Source organism: Polypterus senegalus, chromosome 4 (assembly GCF_016835505.1).
Source record: "Polypterus senegalus isolate Bchr_013 chromosome 4, ASM1683550v1, whole genome shotgun sequence".
NCBI lineage: Eukaryota > Metazoa > Chordata > Cladistia > Polypteriformes > Polypteridae > Polypterus > Polypterus senegalus.
The window spans coordinates 25,727,578-25,750,415 of NC_053157.1; the positions used below are offsets into that span (position 1 = coordinate 25,727,578).

At 42.3% G+C, this 22,838-nt stretch overlaps 1 protein-coding gene and 1 long non-coding RNA gene across 2 annotated transcripts in view; one reads left to right on the top strand and one right to left on the bottom strand.

Moving 5' to 3' along the window:
• The window catches only part of csgalnact1a (chondroitin sulfate N-acetylgalactosaminyltransferase 1a), a 451,987-nt gene extending 439,843 nt beyond the window's left edge, over positions 1-12,144 (bottom strand). The window contains exon 1 of the mRNA XM_039750360.1: positions 11,875-12,144. The gene's annotated coding sequence lies outside the window, so the exon portion shown is untranslated. The remainder of the gene's footprint in view (positions 1-11,874) is intronic.
• The window catches only part of LOC120527200, a 106,131-nt gene continuing 94,917 nt past the window's right edge, over positions 11,625-22,838 (top strand). Inside the window, exon 1 of the long non-coding RNA XR_005633285.1 lies at positions 11,625-11,886. This is a non-coding gene — a long non-coding RNA (uncharacterized LOC120527200). The remainder of the gene's footprint in view (positions 11,887-22,838) is intronic.

Sequence of the window (22,838 nt, forward strand, 5' to 3'; positions counted from 1 at the left end):
GCATCTGCTCTCAGAAATGACAATCAATGCACAATTAAAGTTTGCTAGAGATTGGATATAGCCTAACATTTCTAGAAAAAGAGGCCCAATGTAGGAAAACCAACAGTAAAAGATGCTAGCTGTGTTACTTCGCTTAGCCTGGGCTATGTTTACTAACTCAGTGGGCCATTGTTTAATTGGATGTATCAGATGTACTATGTAAGTAAGTACTTTTCTGTATACAATATTTGTATTTTTCTTACCAGGGGTAATATTATTAGTTCTTTTAAGCTGCTTACTGTTGAACATGCTGCACACAATCCTTGGTGGTGCTGGTGTGAAGGAGATCGCAGCAGAACTCCATTTTAAACTGGTATTTGGTAGTGATTTAAAGTTGATTCAATCAAAGCATCAAAACCTAAAATTCATACTGCCTCAGTACATAGTGGATTTGAATAAATGTCAACTGTTAAAAAAACATTATTAATTACTTTTACTTACTCAAAACCAGCATCCTTTTCTTATCACATTCTTGAAAACAGCATCTCCATCATTTATTCCAACCATCTACAGTATTATCCAACCCACTATATCCTAACACAGGGGTCTGCTGGAGCCAATCCAAGCCACCACAGGGCGTAAGGCAGGAACAAATCCCAGGTAGGGCACCAGCCCACCGCAGTCCATCATTTATTTTCTGTTTTAAACTTTGAAAGTGCTTAACACTAATTGTGAATCATATTGCAAACCTAATGACAATATGCAGGTGGCCAACAGTGTTGGCTTTTTCAAAATTGCAAGGCTATGCGCTGATAAAAAATATAGTATAATCGGTTTATCTCAGACTTATTGTCACATGTGACACATCCATGGTCCACAGAAGCAATTGAAAACACTGCGCAATATTTTCCCCATTAGTAACTGCACTAGTTTCACCAAGGAGACCCCCCTAATTACATTCTAATTGCATTCAACTCTCAAATGCGGAAACCCTCCCCCTTCTTCAAATGCTGTCTGCAGGTCATCAAGTAACTTAAAAAGATAAACTGAATCCCAAGGCCACAATGGATGAGAAACATTGCTCTAAGAAAAATGCTGTAATCCAGAGAGACAATGAAATTGTTATCCCAAAGTGACTAAGGAAAATAAAAACACAGCAGTTAATACCTTTGACGACATGGCACTTTTATTGATGCTCTTATTTAAGCTTTGTGAGCACTGTTGAAACCATCTGGCACATTTGAAATTGTAGTCCCCATTTCAGCATTTGCATAAGGTTGGATATAAGATGAAGGGCGTATATATTAAATTCCTTTTTTACTGAATCAGTTGTGCAAAATTGACTACGTTCACAGCCACAGGCCTGGCAAGCACTTGCTAAATACGTCTTTTGGAGTGTCACTGAACTTTGCTGCTTTCACTTCACTTCTGCAGCCTTCATTTGCATAAACCGACATGCCTCATTTCTGTCAGAGCTGAAGCCAAACTGGGTGATGATGTGTGTTAGAATGTCTGGGTCTCACCTGTTACAGCATTATTAATGACAAATATCAGAAATTTTGTTTTTTCTACAACATCACCAAATTGCAGTCAAATCTGTCAAGACATTTTTGAGGTTTTGGGGAAATATTAATATTTTAAAATGTCCTTTCTTAGTGGATACCTACTGCTCTGGATGTACCATCCTGCCAAATTTTACCTGAGTGGATGACTGAGTGAATGAGTCACGCATGTGAAGGATCTCCTTTTTGGGATCTGTCGAGGGCATCTGACTCCGCCCCGTCCAGTACCACCCCCATAAGAACTTTGGCTTTCTGGAAGGAGGTGTCATTGGCAGGAGTGACCCACTGGATGGAGCTCCCGAGCAGACTGATCATAATCCACGGCTAAGAAGTCAGGTTTTTCTTTTGTAAGAAGAGACAAAGGCAACAACATCTAAGGAGCATTTGTTTAGTTTATTTTTGATTACTTATTAAACAGGACAACTGGGTTGTCAGCCTAAATTATCTTCCAACAGCCTGTCATTCCTATATATATATATATATATATAGGAAAAGCAGGATATTATAATGTGTTACATGGTATTACGTACGGAATAAGCACCACAGTGTGATGAATTTACGTTACGTATGAAAATAAATCAAATGTGAAAAACTGGCTGTGCAAAAATTTGGGTCCCCTTGTAATTTTGCCGATTTGAATGCATGTAACTTCTCAATACTGATTACTTGCAACACCAATTTGGTTGGATTAGCTCATGAAGCCTTGACCTTCATAGACAGGTGTGTCCAATCATGAGTGGTAAAAGGTATTTAAGGTGGTCAATTGCAAGTTGTGCTTCCCTTTGACTCTCCTCTGAAGAGTGTCAGCATGGGATCTTCAAAGCAACTCTCAAAAGATCTGAAAACAAAGATTGTTCAGTCTCATGGTTTAGGGGAGGGCTATAAAAAGCTATCTCAGCGGTTTAAACTGTCAGTTTCAACTGTAAGGAATGTAATCAGGAAATGGAAGGCCACAGGCACAGTTGCTGTTAAATCCACCAGGTCTGGCAGGCCAAGAAAAATACAGGAATGGCATACGTGCAGGATTGTGAGCATGGTTACAGACATCCCACAGATCACCTCCAAAGACCTGCAAGAACATCTTGCTGCAGATGGTGTATCTGTACATCGTTCTACAATTCAGCGCAATTTGCACAAAGAACATCTGTATGGCAGGGTGATGAGAAAGAATCCCTTTCTGCACTCACGCCACAAACAGAGTCACTTGTTGTATGCAAATGCTCATTTAGACAAACCAGATTCATTTTGGAACAAAGTGCTTTGGACTGATGAGACAAAAATTGAGTTTTTTGGTCATAACAAAAAGTGCTTTGCATGGCGGAAGAAGAACACCGCATTCCAAGAAAAACACCTGCTACCTACTGTCAAATTTGGTGGAGGTTCCATCATGCTGTGGGGCAGTGGCTGATTCAGGGACTGGGGCCCTTGTTAAAGTCAAGGGTTGGATGAATTCAACCCAGTATCAACAAATTCTCCAGGATAAATGTTCAAGCATCAGTCACAAAGTTGAAGTTACGTAGGGGTTGTATATTCCAACAAGACAATGACCTAAACCACAGTTCATAACCTACAAGGGCATTCATGCAGAGGGAGAAGTACAATTTTCTGGAATGGCCGTCACAATCCCCTGACTTGAATATCATCAAAAATCTATGTGATGATTTGAAGCAGGCTGTCCATACTCGTAAGCCATCAAATTTAACTGAACTGGAGAGATTTTGTATGGAAGAATGGTCAAAAAAACCTCCATCCAGAATCTAGACACTCATCAAAGGCTATAGGAGGCGTCTAGAGGCTGTTATCTTTGCAAAAGGAGGTTAAACTAAGTATTGATGCAATATCTCTGTTGGGGTGCCCAAATTTATGCACCCGTCTAATTTTGTTAGATATATACTCAGCAAAAAAAGAAACGTCCTCTGACTTTCAACTGTTTTTACTTTCAGTAAACTTAATGTGTAAATATTTGTATGAACACTAAAAGAGTCAACATCATAAGACATAAACTAAAAATGTTTCACAATGTGTCCCTGAATGAAGGGAGGCTCAAAATCAAAAGTACCAGTCAGTATCTGGTGTGGCCACCAGCTGCTTGAAGTACTGCAGTGCATCTCCTCCTCATGGACCGGACCAGATTTGTCAGTTCTTGCTGTGAGATGTTACCCCATTCTTCCACCAAGGCACCTGCAAGTTCCTGGACATTTCGGGGGGGAATGGCCCTAGCCCTCACCCTGCGATCCAACAGGTCCCAGACGTGCTCAATTCCTTCGACGATAAACACGAATCCGTCCATCACCCCTGGTGAGACAAAACCGTGACTCATCAGTGAAGAGCACTTTTTGCCACTCCTGTCTGGTCCAGCGAAGGTGGGTTTGTGCCCATAGGCGGCGTTGTTGCTGGTGATGTCTGGTAAGGACCTGCCTTAGAACAGGCCTACAAGCCCTCAGTCCAGCCTCTCTCAGCCTACTGCAGACAGTCTGAGCACTGATGGAGGGATTGTGTGTTCCTGGTGTGACTCGGGCAGTTGTTGTGGCCATCCTGTACCTGTCACGCAGGTGTGATATTCGGATGTACCGATCCTGTGCAGGTGTTGTTACACGTGGTCTTCCACTGCGAGGATGATCAGCTGTCCTTCCTGTCTCCCTTTAGCGCTGTCTTAGGCGTCTCACAGTGCGGACATGGCAATTTATTGCCCTAGCCACATCAGCAGTCCTCATGCCTCCCTGCTGCATGCCTAATGCACGTTCACACAGATGAGCAGGGACCCTGGGCATCTTTCTTTGGGTGTTTTTCACAGTCGGTAGACAAGTCTCTTTAGTGTCCTGCGTTTTTAGAACTGTGACCTTAAATGCCTACTTTCTGTAAGCTGTTAAGGTTTTAACGACCATTCCACAGGTGCATGTTAATTAATTGATTATGGTTAATTGAACATGCATGGAAAACATTATTTAAACCCTTTACAATGAAGATCTGTAAAGTTATTTGGATATTTAAAACATTATTGTTGAAATGCACAGTCCTGAAAAAGGGACGTTTCTTTTTTTGCTGAGTATATATATTTATATATATAAAATCCTGGAATGGAAAAGCAAGGCGACGATACCTGATCTTCTCCTCGAAAGACATTTTAAAGACCCACGAGACAAAAAAGACTGGCCACGGAGCATCTTGCAGGGCCGGTAAACATAAGACTTGCCAAGAGATTTTCCCAGGGCAGTCTTGTGGGGACGGGGAACATAAGATTCTTGCAAGACACGCCCTTCTTATCAAATAAGAGCATGGACAGCCAGCAAAACATTTAGTCATGTAAAGTCACGTGGCACACACACAGCCTGTGCTCTCAGCAAAGAAGAAAGAGCAGCGTGGAGAAAAGAGAGCCAAGGCGCAATACATATGCAGAGAAAGGTACAGAATATGAAAGCAGTACCAGTCGAAAGTATTGTAGCGTCCCAGCCAAGATTAAGACTTTTTTGTTTTAAGTGACTGTAAGGTCCGATCGAGGGGCAGAGTACAGCACAGAAGACTGATAGCTGGGTGCTGATTGATGGGGTAAGGAGGAGGCGAGACCCGTGGGAGGGGGGGTTGGAGAGGGTGCTAGAAAGTTGTGTTTGGGGTTACGCAGTTGGCAATTATTAAAGTAGAACTTTTGTCACACTTTATTACGTCAGTCGCTACAGTATCAAAAAAAAGATAGCACAGATCGCATTGACGCAAACAAAAGGAAATTTGTTTAAGTCAGAGAATATCAAAAACGGGGTTTAACTTAAATGCATCTATTGGTTACTTTGCAAAAAAAGTTATTAACTGCTGATGATGTGGATCATTTTGAATGTGCTGAAATTCCAAAAAGAGAAACCTATCCTAAATTATGGTACAAAGTCATTAAACACACGTCTCACAGACCTCATTTAAAAGATTCAGCATGTTCGGACTCGAAAGATTCCAAATATTGATTTTACAGAAGTTCTGAAATAAAAGTGAAACGAATGAAATAGCAACAATTCAAAGAAAAAAAAAAATCTTACAAGTGTGTATCCGGAAAACCAAACACAGGGGTTGGTGAGCAAAGCGAGCAGGGGGCAAAGCCCCCTAGTATGTGTGTGTGTGTGTGTGTGTATATATATATATATATATATATACTAGCAAAATACCCACGCTCCGCAGCAGCGAAGTACTGCCTTAACCTTTTTAAACTGATGGAAAATATACCAATAATTATTTGTTAAGGATTTCTTTGTATACCACGTTGTCAGTTCGGCCCTCTGGCTGTAATATGACCAAGCTGTGCACTGAGCTTACTCTTGAGCATGCAACGTACAGTTGGCCATGTGAAAAGTAATCTTGTCTCAAATCTCACAGCTTGGATTGCTGCTGTTATAAATCGGTTTGAGTTTCATGGTTTGTTTTCAATTACAACAGTATTTGTTGAAGTGACATTCGGCATCTGTCAAGCGTTGTAAGTATACAACTGGTTTCATCGATAACTTCGCATCCAGCTTTTGAGAGTTTAAACATTCATAAACATCAAAGTGTCCACTACTGAAATTGTCACCTGTGAATCTAAGATGTTTAAGAGGCATTGCCGGTTGTCCAAAGGTGTAAAATATTTGACCATTTCGGTACACTTGAAAGCGACAACCGAACAATTCAGCGGCAGCCATCAACTCACATGCAGAACCATAGGTGAAGGGCTTAAGCATTTCACTCTTCTAGTGCTCCTTTGTAGTATAATTATCTCCTGTACTGTCATCAGTCCACACCTTGAACCTGTCCCAGTCATTCAATACATAAGACACAATGTTCCTCCGGATATCAAGAGTGAGCCTGATATGGCCGTGCAATATGTAACAAAGAGAATGGAAAAGGCAGGTGCCATCTCTGGGCATGGAAACCACTCGATAAGTGACAGTTCTTTGATCGATGGTGATCACCTCGATAGACATGTTAACGGGGGTACGGTTGCAACAATAAAGGAAATGGGTACCTGAACAATGTAAAGTTAAGTCTAAAATACCTACACAATAACTATAATCATAATAAACGAACAATAAAACAGCGGAGAAGCCGTGGATTAAATAAAAAGGCTGCAGTTATCAGCAGGGAGACGTGAATCCCGTGGCGAAACAAGGAAGGGAATGAAGAGAACGGAGCGACAGACGGCCTTATATAGGCAGGCAGCCAACAACGTGGGAGGCGTGGGGATAGGGGACCCAACGCCATCTCACACGGCAACCGTGCTGCAGGCTATGGATGTATATATGTACGTAAATAGGATTCAGTTAGCATTGGGAACCCACGTACCAAATTTCTTGGAGATGGGCCCATAAGTAACAAAGACCGTTGGAAAGTTCAATATGGCGGCCGACAGTGGCGTCATACCACCGAAATAAGTACGTACATTGGTTTTGGTTAGCATAGGGAAGCCGCCTTCCAAATTTCATGAAGATGGGGCCATAAATAAGAAAGTTCAACATGGCGGACGTTGTCGACCGTTATGACCATTACGTGTAGAATTTCTAAATGAAACCTGCTTAACTCTTGTAAGTAAGCTGTAAGGAATAAGCCTGCCAAATTTCAGCCTTCGACCTACACGGGAAGTTGGAGAATTAGTGATGAGTCAGTCAGTCTGTCAGTCAGTCAGTGAGTGAGGGCTTTGCCTTTTATTAGTATAGATTAGCATAGTTATACTGTGGCAGACGGCCGGGACCCATGCCAGGCCGGGACGCCACTTGGACACAGGGATCGGAAGAGCAGCCATGGGATACACACTATGTCCCCCGGAATGCGTGGTGGCAGCCCTCCTGGGTTACATTGGGGCCACAGGCGTGGTACTTCAGGGTTCAGACCTGTTGTGCTCAGTGGCCACCACCCGGAGGAGCTGCACGGCTTAATGAGCCCATGGGGGTTTGAATGCAGCCACACCCGGAACTGCAGTCTAATTAGGCCAATTACCACCTGGATCACTTCCGGGAGGGCTACAAAAGGAGCCTGCAGCCACTACTCAGGGGGCCAGAGTCGGGAGGAGGAGGAGGACAAAGCTGCTTGGGAGGAGTTAAGGAGAAGGAAGAGTGATCTTGTGGTGTTTTTTCTTTTGTGTGTGTTTTAGGGACTGTGTAGGGCCAGTGGGACATGGGGAAGACATGTCCCACAGCTGAAGAAAATAAAATATTTTGTTATCCTTTTCACGAGCCTCTGGTGTCAGTTATTGTCGGGTCGATGCCTATATAGTGCCTTTGCCACTATACATATATACATATATATATATATATATATATATATATAGCCTTTAAGAGAGCAACTGAGGTAATTTCTCACATAGTTTCAGCTAAACCAAAAAATGGATTTTATAACCTACTAACAATTCAAAGCACTCCACAAAATCCATAAAGTAAGTTAAGATATTGGAAATTTTAGAGTTAAAGCTCAGATTTACATTTTACTAAACACCTATTGCGGGAACTGGAAGTGACTAGCACATGCAAGAAAGCCCTTCACCTTCACACTGTTGTAACAGTTCCCTGTGAAAGAGTATCTGGAAAATAGTCCTTCCAGTCAATGTAATTATATGATTAAACATTTACAAAAAAACAGTTTGACAAGTTATTACTTTCAAAGTGGGCAACCCTTTGGTATCAAAGTCAAAGGTGCCCTCTCTAGGAAATCATATGTCTGCTGATTTGTTTTAATTGAATAATTGCAAAGTTCCTTCCTTTAAAGCTACTTGTTAGAGATCATCACAAACTATTAACAGCACTGAAATTAGGGTCAGATTTCCATCTGTTTATGTTCAAATGTATTGGAAGCCTAACAATGTTAACTATATTTTAAGATAAACAGAAAGAGAAAAAAAATACTGCCTTCTCCTTTTGCTTTTTTAATTTACAACTTTAAAGACATCTGCAAAATCAAAATAGGCTTGGACAAGATTAGCATACTTCAACAGAATTCAACTGATTTTGAGAAGAATCAGCTGATTGTCATTTGCTGTAAGCTTCATTTCTCTTATATTAGCTTGTAGGTAATTTTAATGTCATGTCATTTTCTATCCCGCTTAAACCATACCAGTGTTGCAGGGAGTGCCAAAGCCAATCCCAGTTAGCATAAGGGTGCAACACAGGAACAAACCCTGAACAGAGCACCAGTCCATCACAGGTGATTGTAATGTCACCAATCAACTGCATAAACTTCTGAAAGTGACATAAAGTTGATTTTGGAACTTTATTATGTAAAAATGATTAAGATACAACATCTGTCCATAAATGATAGAAATACAATTATTACCAAGATGATAGCAAAGCATTTACAACAGTGTGCTTAAACATATTCAAATGGGCATGATTATCATAGCGCCTTAAAGTGGCAACAGTTGATAAGAGCTATAAAAAATACAATGCACAATATCCAAAAATATGAAGGCTAAAATGGAGCAGAAACAACAGTTTCAGTCAACACTGTCTGCTGCACACTAAACCTATGGTATGGCTGGTTCTATGGCCAGGGGCTCTGGAGAATTCTATTACAAAGGGAGGTACAAACTGACCTTTTTAAAAACAGAACAAAGTCTTCCTAAAAAATGTTCAATGAATAAATTAAACATAACCAAAAACTGTTAGAAAATGCAAATCAGATGACAAAATGAGGCTGTCCAAGATAAGAACAGTTTTACTCCTGTCATGGAGGTTATGTCCCATCATGCTTTGGGACTGTTTTGGGGGCCTTATACAACTGGATGACAACATTGAAGGTGTTGGATCCAAAACAGAATTGTAACCGCACCCAGAAATGACTCAGTAGAAATCAGTGGACTGTTCTAGAGTGGCCTGCAATGAGTTCTGATCTGAAAAACAAGGACAACCCAAAGCAAGGCCTGAAAGCAACAATGAGACAAAAGCATATCCTTCAATGGAATTAAATAGAAATAAAAACCCTGCTTTTTTGGTTGACAGGGCACCTTTATAGAGAGAGCATAATTATATTTTTTCCATTATGTTACAAAACACTTTTTTACCCATTAATTGTAGTTTTTTTACATTATTTCATTAAATATCAATATTTTAATATTAATTTGTTTGAACTTCATACTTTCTACTATTAAAATCCATGTTTAAAGTAAAACAGTTATTTTTTTTTGGCAGTTTTATAACTGCATTAAGGACTGATGGTTCATCTGAGGAGACCTTAAAGTTCAGTGCAGTCAGGGCATACTAAACTCCCATCAACCCTGTGTGAGTGGGTCAGCAATGCCAAGAACTGACAATGGGTTTATACGGAATCATTAGACCTCAACTGGTCAATGCAGATAAAGTGCTGCCACCACCGTTTCATATTAAGCTTACTTTAATGAAGCAGATTGTCAAAGCCCTATCAAAAAATGGAATCCTGTTTAATGTACTTGTGCCAAAAGTGTCCAGGTTTGTCTGAGGCTAAACTGAAGAAGGGGTATTTTGCCTGACCTAAAATTACAAAACTGATTTCTGAAACAGAATTTGATGGTGAAATAAATGACCACGAACAAGAGACTTTGGGTATCATTTACAGAACTCATTTCTAAGTTTTTTTTTTTAGGTAGCAATAAGGATTCCAATATTAATGAAATTGTGAAAATGTATTAGTTAAGTTTATGGAATTGGGTTACATGTTCACTTTTTGGATTCATATTTGGAATTTCTTACTGAAAGTCTTGAAACAGTGCATGAAAAGTAGGGTGAAAAATTCCATCAGAATATCAAGGATTTAGAAAGACGGTACCACAGATATCGGGATGTCAGTAATGAGGTTGGACTACTAGTGGATGATTCACAGGAGCGCATCAGAACAGGCAAACAAATTAAGTTTTGGATCATAAAAACTAAGAAGTGACAAAACCTAGAAAAGTTAAGTCAATGAATATGTGTTGATGTTTCCTTTAAATATGTTTAAGAAAATATTGGACTGATTAAATAGATCCATGATTGATTTAGAACAATATTGTATACATGAATACACTGCGAGCGGCACGGTGGCGCAGTGGGTAGCGCTGCTGCCTCGCAGTTAGGAGACCCGGGTTCGCTTCCTGGGTCCTCCCTTTGTGGAGTTTGCATGTTCTTCCTGTGTCTGCGTGGGTTTTCTCCCACAGTCCAAAAGTATGCAGGTTAGGTGCATTGGCGATTCTGAATTGTCCCTAGTTTGTGCTTGGTGTGTGCGTGTGCCCTACGGTGGGCTGGCACCCTGCCTAGGGTTTGTTTCCTGTCTTGCACCCTGTGTTGGCTGGGATTGGCTCCAGCAGACCCCCGTAACCCTGTAGTTAGGATATAGCGGGATGGTTATTTCTTTTCAATGTTGTATTTAAATGTGACATGATAGAAACATTAAATTGTGTGTCTGTGTGTGAAATAGCTATTCACAATTAAAACCTAAAACATTTGTCATGTGTTTAATTTTACAGAACTGTGTTTCCTGTGGTATTAGTAAGTGAAAGTTACATTAAAGTACTGTATGGACCATTCCATACCGATTCTTGTTTTTTTTCTGGGCACTTTATAGCACTCCTGTTTCCTTACACCTTCTGCATTACTTAAATTGACTGCCGCCTTCAAACTGCTGGCCCAAGGTCGTCTTAACATACAATTTGCAATGGGCACTGGCAGGGGGCCCCGATGTTTCTAATGCCTATCCTATGTATGTTTCTCTTTTGCTATCAAAATAGGGGCCCCATCGCACTATTATGCCTGGGGGCCTATGATGCTGGCAGGACGGTCCTGCATCATCCTGCGTATGCTTATCAGTGAAAGGAATAAAACGTGTTTCAATGGATTGTGATTCTTTAACTTTTGTGCACGCCAATAAATTGAACAACTGCGCCGTGTTAAAAGGTACACCGGATTCTCGGGGCTGTAGTCACTTTCAAGTAATTCCTCCAGGCAATCCGCTGTATGTTTATGAATGGCGATTTTGACAGAGTGTGTCATACAGGGCACAAGCTTCACAGGTGACCGAAGTTTTCACAGTGCCGAGCGACTGAGCTGCCAACGCGTTACACGGCACTCGCAGAAAGCTGACAGCAGCTTCGAGAAGCGTTACGAGGCTAAAACATCCTCGTGGCTTTTGTTCAGCAGCATTGCTCTCATTTTTTACGTTAGCGCTGAAAGCGGATGTATGGAGGAAAGGAAACACAGAGCACAATTCGCTCGCGCTATTTGCCTCCAGACTGGAGCCGGCGTGTGGTCCAGCACTCTGTCTTTGTCCACTTTTGAAAACTTCGTGCGCACATACGACAGGCATCCCAACGGTCATCCAAAGCACGTGTGTGCCCCCCACCACCTCCCAAACCTGGAAACGGACCCCCGGCCAATCCTACCTCCAGAGAAAGGTGAGCGACCCGTACGATGAGATTGACGAGGCGGAGGTGGCGGTGCTTCCACGCTTACAGGACCGGAGAGCCTGGCAGCGTCACGGCGCACAGGCGCGGCAGTCCACGCTCGGCGTATCTTCTTCCATTCTCCATCCCACTTAAGAGTGTCGAGTCAGAAAACAAGTCAAACCCGAGGAACGAGAAAAACAAAGCGTATAGCTACGAGTCACACGTCACCGAGCTTCCGCGAGCCTCGTGTTTAATGACAAAGTGCTGTCGGGAGCGATGGGAACAGCCCGGGGGAAACCGTGGAGTGCGGTCAGCGCGAGTTTATGCATCCGGCTCTGTGAGCTGCGCTTCTACGGCGCTAAAGAAAAGGACCTGCGAAAAAGGTGGCTTGTATTAAAAATGTCAATGGCTGGTGTCATGTTTTTCATCCACTCTGCATTGTCTCGGATGGACCGTGAGCAGATTTAAGCCTATATTTCTGCCAGGATGGGCTGCGACCCTAAAGTGTCACCCATTCGCTATCGAGGGAAATTTCATTACTGACAGGGAGGCAACTGTCATTTATTCTAGGGCAGTGCTTTCCAAACTCGTTTTTGGGGACCCACTGTGGCTGCAGGTTTTTGTTCCAACCAGCTTCTGTTTTTAATTGGACTCCTGGGCTAATTAAGTGAGCTGTTATTTCCCAAGTTCTGTGTTTTGGGAACAATATAACTTTGGTAATATATAATATATATATATATACAGTATATTAAAATGTACGGTACTTGTATACTAAACGGCACGGACGGCAGATCCAACCCATTCTAGTTGCTTAATTTTTGGAGTTTAAATTACTAGACTGACCTACACTAACCACAAATACTACCCTTAAAGTTAGTGGGGATGGAGCATAGTTGCTTATAGGTCCCTAATTTTATTGTCTTTGGGTGCTTAATGTTAACGAAAATCCGATTTGCATTACGATAATAGAAAAGGGTGCTAGCCGTCCGTTTAGTACACAAGTACCAAATGTGCCAAGCAGTAATATGGGAATAATGTATTTTTTTTTATTACTAACAATATTTTCATCTTGATTTTCATTCTATTTTTCCAGATGTTCTAATTGTTTAATCCATTGTTTATTAATTAGTGGGCCTGACACTAAAATAGTTTTCAGCCTTTGATTATTCAGTGTTGTTTCCCTGGGTGTCTGATCTGCTCATTTTTAATTGTCATTAATAAGATACAACGAAGGGGGAAAACTGCACAGAGAAAGGGCAAAATACAGTATAATGAAATCAACAAAAGAGTTAAGCATTTAAAGCTTTAGCAAAAGCAGAAATATTTCTACATGTCTTATAAATGTAAAGATCATGCTGCTGTGCTTTTCTGAATGTAGAATGAGAGAAAACAATACCAGCTAATTAAATGAGATCAGTTCTATCAGGTGTTGTCACTAATTAGGAATCTGGTTGGAACAAAAACCTGCAGCCACAAGGGTGTCCCCAGGACCAAGTCTGGGTAGCACTGTTCTAGAGCAGGGGGTTCTTAAACTCAGTGGTCCTGGGGGACCCCTGTGGCTGCAGGTTTTTGATCTCATTTAATTAGCTGGTTTTATTTATCTTTTATTCTACATTCAGAAAAGCACTGCAGCATGATTTTTACATTATAAGAAATATTTCTTATAAATATTTCTGTTTTTGCTATGGATTTAAATGCTTAACTCTCTTTTTATAATATTTTGCCCTTTCTCTGTGCATTTTGCTCCCTTCTTTGAATCCTAATAATGACAGTTAAAAAACAAGCAGAGCAGAAACCCAAGCAAACATCACTCAATCACAAGGTAGTAAATAACAGATTAATTAAACAATTAGAACATCTAGAAAAGTAGAATGACAATCAAGATGAAAAAACTGTTAATGTTAACTGTTAATACATATAACTGCGGCCATATGTCTTGGACACTCGGGTGAAGAGAGGGGCGGAGCTGTCAACTGATCACCACCTGGTGGTGAGTTGACTTCGATGGTGGGGGAAGATACCGTTCAGACCTGGTAGGCCCAAACGTGTTGTGAGGGTCTGCTGGGAACGGCTGGCAGAGTCCCCTGTCAGAAGTAGCTTCAACTCCCACCTCCGGCAGAACTTCAACCACGCCCCGAGGGAGGTGGGGGACATTGAGTCCAATGGGCCATGTTCCGTGCCTCTATTGTTGAGGCGGCTGACTGGAGCTGTGGCAGCAAGGTGGTCGGTGCCTGTCGTGGCGGCAATCCCCGAACCCGTTGGTGGACACCGGCGGTGAGGGATGCCGTCAAGCTGAAGAAGGAGTCTTATAGGACTTTTTTGTCCTGTGGGTCTCTGGAGGCAGCTGATAGGTACCGCAGGCCAAGCGAACGCGGCTTTGGTTGTTGCTGAGGCAAAAACTCGGGCATGGGAGGAGTTTGGAGAGGCCATGGAGAACGACTTTTGGACGGCTTCGAGGAGATTCTGGTCCACCGTCCGCCTCAGGAGGGGAAGCAGTGCAGTGTCAACACCGTATATGGTGGGGATGGTGCGCTGCTGACCTCACTCGGGACGCTGGGTCGGTGGGAGGAGTACTTCAAGACCTCCTCAATCCCACTAACATGCCTTCCATGAGGAAGCAGAGCCTGGGGACTCTGAGGTGGGCTCTCCCATCTCTGGGACTGAAGTCACCGAGGTGGTCAAAAACTCCTTGGTGGCAGGGCCCGGGGTGGATGAGATCGCCGAGTTCCTTAAGGCTCTGGATGTTGTAGGACTGTCTTGGTTGACACGCCTCTGCAACATCGCATGGACATCGGGACAGTGCCTCTGGATTGGCAGACCGGGGTGGTGGTCCCCCTCTTTAAAAAGGGGGACCGGAGGGTGTGTTCCAACTATAGAGGGATCACACTCCTCAGCCTCCCTGGAAAAGTCTATTCGGGGTTCTGGAGAGGAGGGTCCGTCGGATAGTCGAACCTCGGATTCAGGAGGAACAGTGTGGTTTCCGCCCTGGTCGCGGAACAGTGGACCAGCTCTTCACCCTTAGCAGAGTCCTGGAGGGTGCATGGGAGTTTGCCCGACCAGTCTACATGTGTTTTGTGGACTTGGAAAAGGCATTCGACCGTGTCCCTCGGGAATCCTGTGGGGTGCTCGGGAGTATGGGGTACCGGACCCCTGATAAGAGCTGTTCGGTCTCTGTACAACCGTGTCAGAGCTTGGTCGCATTGCCGGCAGTAAGTCGAGCCCGTTTCCAGTGAGAGTTGGACTCCGCCAGGGCTGCCCTTTGTCACCGATTCTGTTCATAACTTTTATGGACAGAATTTCTAGGCGCAGCCAGGGTGTTGAAGGGGTCCGGTTTGGTGGACTCAGGATTGGGTCACTGCTTTTTGCAGATGATGTTGTCCTGTTTGCTTCATCAGGCTGTGATCTTCAGCTCTCTGGATCGGTTCGCAGCTGAGTGTGAAGCGGCTGGGATGAGAATCAGCACCTCCAAATCCAAGAGCATGGTCCTCAGCCAGAAAAGGGTGGAGTGCCCTCTCAAGGTTGGGGGAGAGATCCTGCCCCAAGTGGAGGAGTTCAAGTATCTCGGGGTCTTGTTCACAAGTGAGGGAAGAATGGAGCGTGAGATCGACAGGCAGATCGGTGCGGCATGGTCTGTCGTGGTGAAAAAGGAGCTGAGCCGTAAGGCAAAGCTCTCAATTTACCAGTCGATCTATGCTCCTACCCTCACCTATGGTCATGAGCTATGGGTAGTGACCGAAAGAACGAGATCGCGAATACAAGCGGCTGAAATGAGTTTCCTCCGCAGGGTGTCTGGGCTTTCCCTTAAAGATAGGGTGAGAAGCTCAGTCATCCGGGAAGGGCTCAGAGTAGAGCCACTGCTCCTCCGCATCGAGAGGAGTCAGATGAGGTGGCTCGGGCATCTGATCAGGATGCCTCCTGGACGCCTCCCTGGTGAGGTGTTCCGGGCACGTCCAACCGGGAGGAGGCCCCAGGGAAGACCCAGGACACACTGGAGGGACTATGTCTCCGGCTGGCCTGGGAACGCCTTTGGGATTCTCCCGGAAGAGCTGGAAGAAGTGGCGGGAGAGGGAAGTCTGGGCCTCTGCTTAAGCTGCTGCCCCGCGACCCGACCTCGGATAAGCGGAAGAGGATGGATGGATGGATGGATGGACATATAACTGCTTAGTACATTTTACTACTTTTTTTTTTTTTTTTACCAAAGTTAGTTTTCTAATTTGTATAATTTTCCCAAAACAGGGAATCTGGGAAACAACAGTTCACTTAATTAGCACAGGAGTCCAATTAGGAAACAGAGGCTGGTTGGAACAAAAACCTGCAGCCACAGTGGGCCCCCAGGACCGAGTTTGAGAACCCCAGAGTAATGTTCGGGATAGGTGCCTGCCAGCCGCGGTTCCAGACCTTAAATTACAAAGAGGTAAGGACCCCTATAAAGGCCGACTAACGATCATTTAATAATGGGGTTATCTGGCCTGTTGTAACAGAGTTTATTTCCATTTTTTGCTTGAGGGTTACATCATTCACAATGGGCATAATTATATGCCCTTAGCTGTAGGCTTTAAATATTGAAGTTCAAAAGTGTCCATGTATCCAGTTTGATCTACTGTATATTCTATTATGGGCCCCAATAGGCAAAGTTTGACATTAAGGTTTTGGGGGTGTAATGAACCATATCCACATTTTTAGAAACTCAATTGTACTGTTACATATTTTCATCACAATCACATCCCAGTCAAATATGGTAAATTGTTTGTAATATAACTTTGCATTATGAAGGAAGTCTTACTCACATGAACACATTTAAAACTTTGAAAATATGAAGACATACACAAATAGTGTTAACAATGTTTAAAAATCAGAAAACACTGCTTTTTTAATTTGCTAGTCTGTCTATTGGAATTGTGGCAATAAGCATAAGCACTTTCTTATTTTAGCAAGTAAGAAAATGTACACCTAGCATAACATGTGTGACTTAATTAACTGATTTGAAAATAAGAGTGTTTTCTATTATTTATTTGCTTCATCAAACAGACTTTTGTTTTTGGTATGGATGACAGAGATTTTCTCAGACCACAGCGCCCGCTATTTGTACACACAGCCATAACTACTGGGCAGGCGTACACAACCATTTTAATCACTGATGCTGACTACTGAGAATCTGTTTGCCAACAGGGACAGCTATAGTACGTGTAAATGACGAAAAACCTGTACACAAAATATACAACTTGAAATAACCTCTCTCGTGCTAAATCTGAAACAGTAAACTAATCTGTCATTGAAACTGTACAGAGTATTTTTCTGTTGGTTTTAAGGATAGGCAACATTTAAGAGAGAGGTGGTTTGGGTGGGTCGGATTAGTATTTGTTGATCCATCAATCCTCTAATCCCACTTATCCTGGGGGGCAGCTGGAGAATATCCCAGTAAGCAATTGGGCACATCCAAAAACATCCCCTGGATGGAGCTTTAGGCCATCGTAGGACTAACACACACACACACACACACACAACAGTTTTTAGCATCATCAGTTCCATGTCTTTGGACTATACCAGAGCAGGCCTATATTCTCCTACTTGCAAACTCCTGAGGCGCAACCTCTGGACGCCTTACTACAAGACAACAGCATTCCTCTGCATCACCATGTGGCATACTTATTGATTATTAACAAATTTACAAGAACTGTGACCTTTAAAAAATGGAGGAAAAAAATTTTAACTGTATCATACATATTGCATCTGTTTGAGTAATGTGGCACGTCTGGCAAGGTTGACACCCGAAAAGAAAAGAAAAAAATCCATTCCAAATTTAAAGATTGCCTTAAAATTGCCTCACATAGTTTTAAAATAAACATACTCTAACTCAAAATGTTCTCCAAATATTGCATGAAAGTAATCCTGTATTAATGTAGTTATAGGCCAGTACTGCAGTTCACGGCTAGAGGGCAGAGGAGTGGGCCTTAAAAAGGACCACTAGGAATTAGGGTTGCATAGTATGCCAGTACTGAGAAAGAACTGAAAAACCTAATTTTAAAAATGGTACGGGACCAGCAATTGTGTACTTTCGCTATTGGATGTAGACAGTGGGTTTAAAAGACTTTCTGCTTTGCACTTCAATTCATCTGATATCCGATGTGCTCCATGGCCCCTGTCACCACGCTAAATACTCCACAGGAAACCTCCAATTTACGTTATAATTTGCAAAATTCCAAGGGGAACCAGGGAGTGCTTTATCAGGTGTACACTCAATAATGTCTTGAACTGGGGAAGCTGGCGTAAAGCAGTGTTTAGGAGAATTCTGTTATTTGTTTCTGAACCATTTTGGTACCTGTGTTGAGGTCCAAAAGCTAGTATCTGTACAAAAGTCCAAATTTTAGTACCAATCCCACACTATTAGGAGCACAGCAGTCTAACCCGAGTCTGTATGCTTGGCTGCATTTCAGTTCCACCGCTTCATCTCACAGTGCTGCTGCAGTGAGTCCACTCCTGTCTCGCTTACTCAACCTTGTTCTTCTATTCCAGGGGTGGCCAATGTTGGTCCTGAAGAGCCACAGGGGCTGCAGGTTTTTGTTCCAACTCAGTTCCTTAATGAAAGTCAATTATTGCTGATGGAGCACTTATTGCTTAAGTGACATTTTAATGCTTCATTTTAGTGGTCTCGCTTGTTAAGGTTCCCCACCCTTAATTGCTTATTTCAATCTTAAACAGCTCCATTCACTGTTTTAATGGCTCCTTATTAATAATAAGATGTAAATGACAAAGCAGCCAATAGTTCTCCATCTAGCTTGTTTCCTTTTACATCTGTGTGTGCTCATCATAAACTGGTTGATTTAGTAAAAAACTTAATAGAAAATGTAACAGACTGAAAATTATCCTTTTTAGACTTCAGATAATTTGGATGATATCCTCAGATATAAGACCTTACATTGCAGAGCAACAAGCCATAAAATTAAATAAGGGCTGAGACTGACAAGGATTGGTTTCTAATTAAGCAATTGGTTTGCAGTGAAAACCTGTAGCCACTGCGGCTCTTTAGGACCGACATTGCCCACCCCTGTTCTGTTCCATGGAATCCGAGGTCACAGCGCCATCTCACTCCCCAGCTCACTGAGCTGATCCACGTCATGATGGATACTTCTTGGGAAAGACATGCCAAGACTAATGGATTTCTGCAAAACAGTTAATTATAACAGGTGACTGCCATCTTAATCACCCTGACACAAGCGTTTTGCAAAGCTTCTGTCTCCCTCACCCCTTCACCGGAATGGTGCAGCAGTCTTGCAACATTTTCAGTCTTGGTAAGCTTGTTTAATGTATCATCATTTTCAAAACAGTTTTAGAAATTGTCAGACTAGTGATGGGAATATTCATTGAGGAAAAAAATGAATGTTAACTATTAATAAAATGCACATATCTAACATTCCATTTTAGTTTTGTCAATGCGATATTAATCAACAGTGTAAAGCTTTTAGACTTGCTAATGTTCAGTATCCTTCATCCTTCCTTAAAAAATAAACATAGAACAGGCTTAAGTTATAAGCAGAACTGGGCAACCATGAAGCAGGCTCAGCCTTTACTTTGACTTGGAATCAAAGTAAAGTTAGCCATGAATTATTTTTTTCTCTTGACTGTAAGTTGTATTTACCTTGTCAGTTATGCTTCTCCTGATTTTCATTTGGATTTTTGCAAATGTGAAGCATTAAAATGCCTTTTTTAATCCATATAAAATCTCCCTAGTGTTTTTACATTAAAAACCAGTGAAACACACTGACCCATGAGCCTAAACTAAAATGCAAATAAAAAACAAGTTAAAGACTTCTAAATAGCCACTTGGCCATTTTAGTTCCTCTAGAAGTTATAATGTATTTTATTACTTCTGGTTGCTCATCTGGAGCAAGCAGAAGAGTTCTATTTTGGTAACACATTCTTTTGTTTTCAACATGAAAAAATTCAGCTTGACATGGATCAATTTGCTCATGTAACTTTTCTAAGTAGTGGTCTTCAAAGAAATATTAACACCCAACACAAGTAGGCTCAGACACAAGTTTAAAAGGCAAAAGAGTCTTTTATTCTGGGAATCTCTTCCTTAGCCACACGTACAATTAAAGTACAATACAGCACAACTCATTTCTTCCTTCTGTCTGTCACAGCCTCCTCCACTCCTCTTCACAATCATTGTCCACCTTCCTCCCAACAGTGGCATGTCAATGTAAGGTAGGCAGCTCCTTTAATCTCCCACCTGAGAGTTCTTTCAGTGGTCCTTAGATGTGGTTTGAAAGCACTTCCGGGTGCAACAGAAACCCCATGAAGTAGGACCCACAGTCTGCGCAGCACCCACGAAACCCAACAGGGCTGAGTCGAAGATCTCCATGCCCCATGATGCCCTGTGGGAATACGTGGCACTGCTACAACCCAGGGTGGCTTCCATCTGGGGGAGATAATGTGCTGTGCATGCTTTCTCCCCTAGTCCTTCCATCTTGAAGGTGGCTCGGCCAGGTAAGAACGCAGGCCGTCCTTCACACCTGGAATTTGCTTTGCATGCCTATGAGCCATCGTGTTTGCTTGCTGTTCATTTGCACTGTATTTAGGATTACTTTTCAATTGTCAGTATGGTTCAGTATCTTATCTTCTTATGGGAGGGGGTTGTATGTCTCTAAATACAAGCAACAGTAAACTCTCCATGTAATTGTCATCATGCATTTCTCAGTCTGTGTCATTCATGCATTCAGTTGATGTTCAGCAGATTCTTCCTATTATAGTATTCTTCATCATGTAATCAGCCACTGGGATTTGACCCTCAGTAGATGTCGGTGCTCTGTTTTTTCTTTCCATCATGTCACCTGGTTTTGCAATCACTTTTTCGTTATAATCCCATAACCACAGGTTATCATTAACTGAAATTTTCTGAATTTCAAGAGCTATGAGGTCATAAGCTTTCAAATAAGACCTACATGAAGGTTCTAGCCCCAGTAGTTTGCAGTTAATCCCATGACCGATGGACAGACCTTACTATTACATCAATATATATATATATATATATATATATATATATAGTGGCGGCGGCTCGCCGGGATGCCCCTTCACTGTATATTCGGGGGAGCAGCCCTGGATGGTGCAATACCTCCTCCTGAAGCACTTTGAGCTACTTTTTGTATGAAAATGTGCTATATAAATAAATGTTGTTGTTGTTGTTGAACGCTAGATGGCCACCCAGCTGGGTTGGAGCGCTGCCTCGGTTTCCCGTAGTGCTCCATGGGAATTGGAGTTGGGTGCAGCCCTGTTGGGTCCTGCAGGCGCCGCCAGGGGGTGCTACAACTGGGACTCCTGAGCCCATGTGGACAGCATATTCGCCACACCCGGAAGTGCAGCTGGATGTCGGCAATCAAGCACGTAGAGCACGGGTGCCCAATAAAAGGCACCAGCAACCACCACTCAGCGGCCAGAGGAGGTGGACGAGGTTGCCTTGGAGGAGTGGTGGTGCAGGAGAAGAAAGTGTATGGTGTGTTGGTGTTTTGGGATTGTGTTGTGGCTGGGGGACACGGGAAAGACGTGCCTTCCAGCTGAAGCAAAATAAAAGTCCTTTTATTTTATACGTGCCTCCATATCCATCTGTGTCGGGTCAGGTGCCTATATAGTGCCTTTTGTTATATATATATTGTACATAATTCATTAAAGAATTTGCCATATATATGGCTAATTAAGAACTGTAGACCCACTTAAAAAATAATCAAAAGTCCCTTGCTAAAATTCCAAAAAGTACTATATGGTTGGGTCCTTTAAATGAATATGTAACAAAATCAAAAAGACAGTTAAAGAGAGTTGGGGCCCCTCAGAGGCAAACCATGTATATTTGATGACGAAAAGAATAAAAAAGCAAGGCAAAAACCACAAACGAAGAGTCTTCAGACGGCAGTCAGAACTTGACTGATTTAGAGATAGCCGCGTTGCCAGTTAAGAGGGGACCAGACCGGAAGAGGCTCCATCCTGGAGCTGTCACATGATATTTGATCATGTATTCATCAATACTCTGCTATTGTTAAGCATTTGCTTTCGAATGATAGATCTGCTGATGTCCAAAATCATGCTTTGGAAAAGGTGTTAGCAGAAACCAAGATTCAAGATCATGCTCACTGTTAGGGAGGATCACTCTGTAAATAAAGCATAGTTAAGAGTCCCCATTATAAACAAATTTAAAAATGGACATGTTTACTACAACAAGTTTGAAGCAGTCAGCCAAGTGCACTTTTCACTAGGACTGGCTGGCTAAAATAGCAAACTTGTATCTAAAATAAGGTAGGTTGATTTACATAACAGTTAAAAACATTTTGATTTACACCAATCAGCACATACTGTAGGTAAATAGTGACTTAACATTATTTAAAGGTCCCAAAATAGTTAAACAGGTTAGAATTCTTTGACACCTATTTATCTCTAAAGAATAGTTTCTTATTTCTAAATTCTTAAAAATAAAATGTATACTTATATTACTTTGATTGTGTCCATCCATGCTTGATATAAACAACGGTTGCCACAACTACTATATCCCTCCACAACAACTATCTTCAATTCTTCAGTGTGACAAATTATTGATTGTGGTAATTGACTGTTTATTCGGTGCATACTTTGTCACTGACCAAAACTGCATTATGACACTACCATTTTACACCTCCTCTTTCCTTCACTTCAAGGTAAACCTCCCGATAAAATGAAAAGGTACATATAGCCTAGCTGCGACTAACAGAAATGATCTCGCCAGCCTACATACTCACACCAATACACAGAAGCAGAAACATCCACATCACGCCAGACCAAACAGCACCGCCAAGATGCTTTAGAAAAACAAAGACAATGCAGGACAAACCATAGAGCAAGATTAACTGAAGGTCAGCGGCAGGAAGTCTTGCACCGAGACAGTGAAACGAAAAAGGAATTGCATTCACAACCTTTCTGAAGAGCAGCAGCAAACTGCC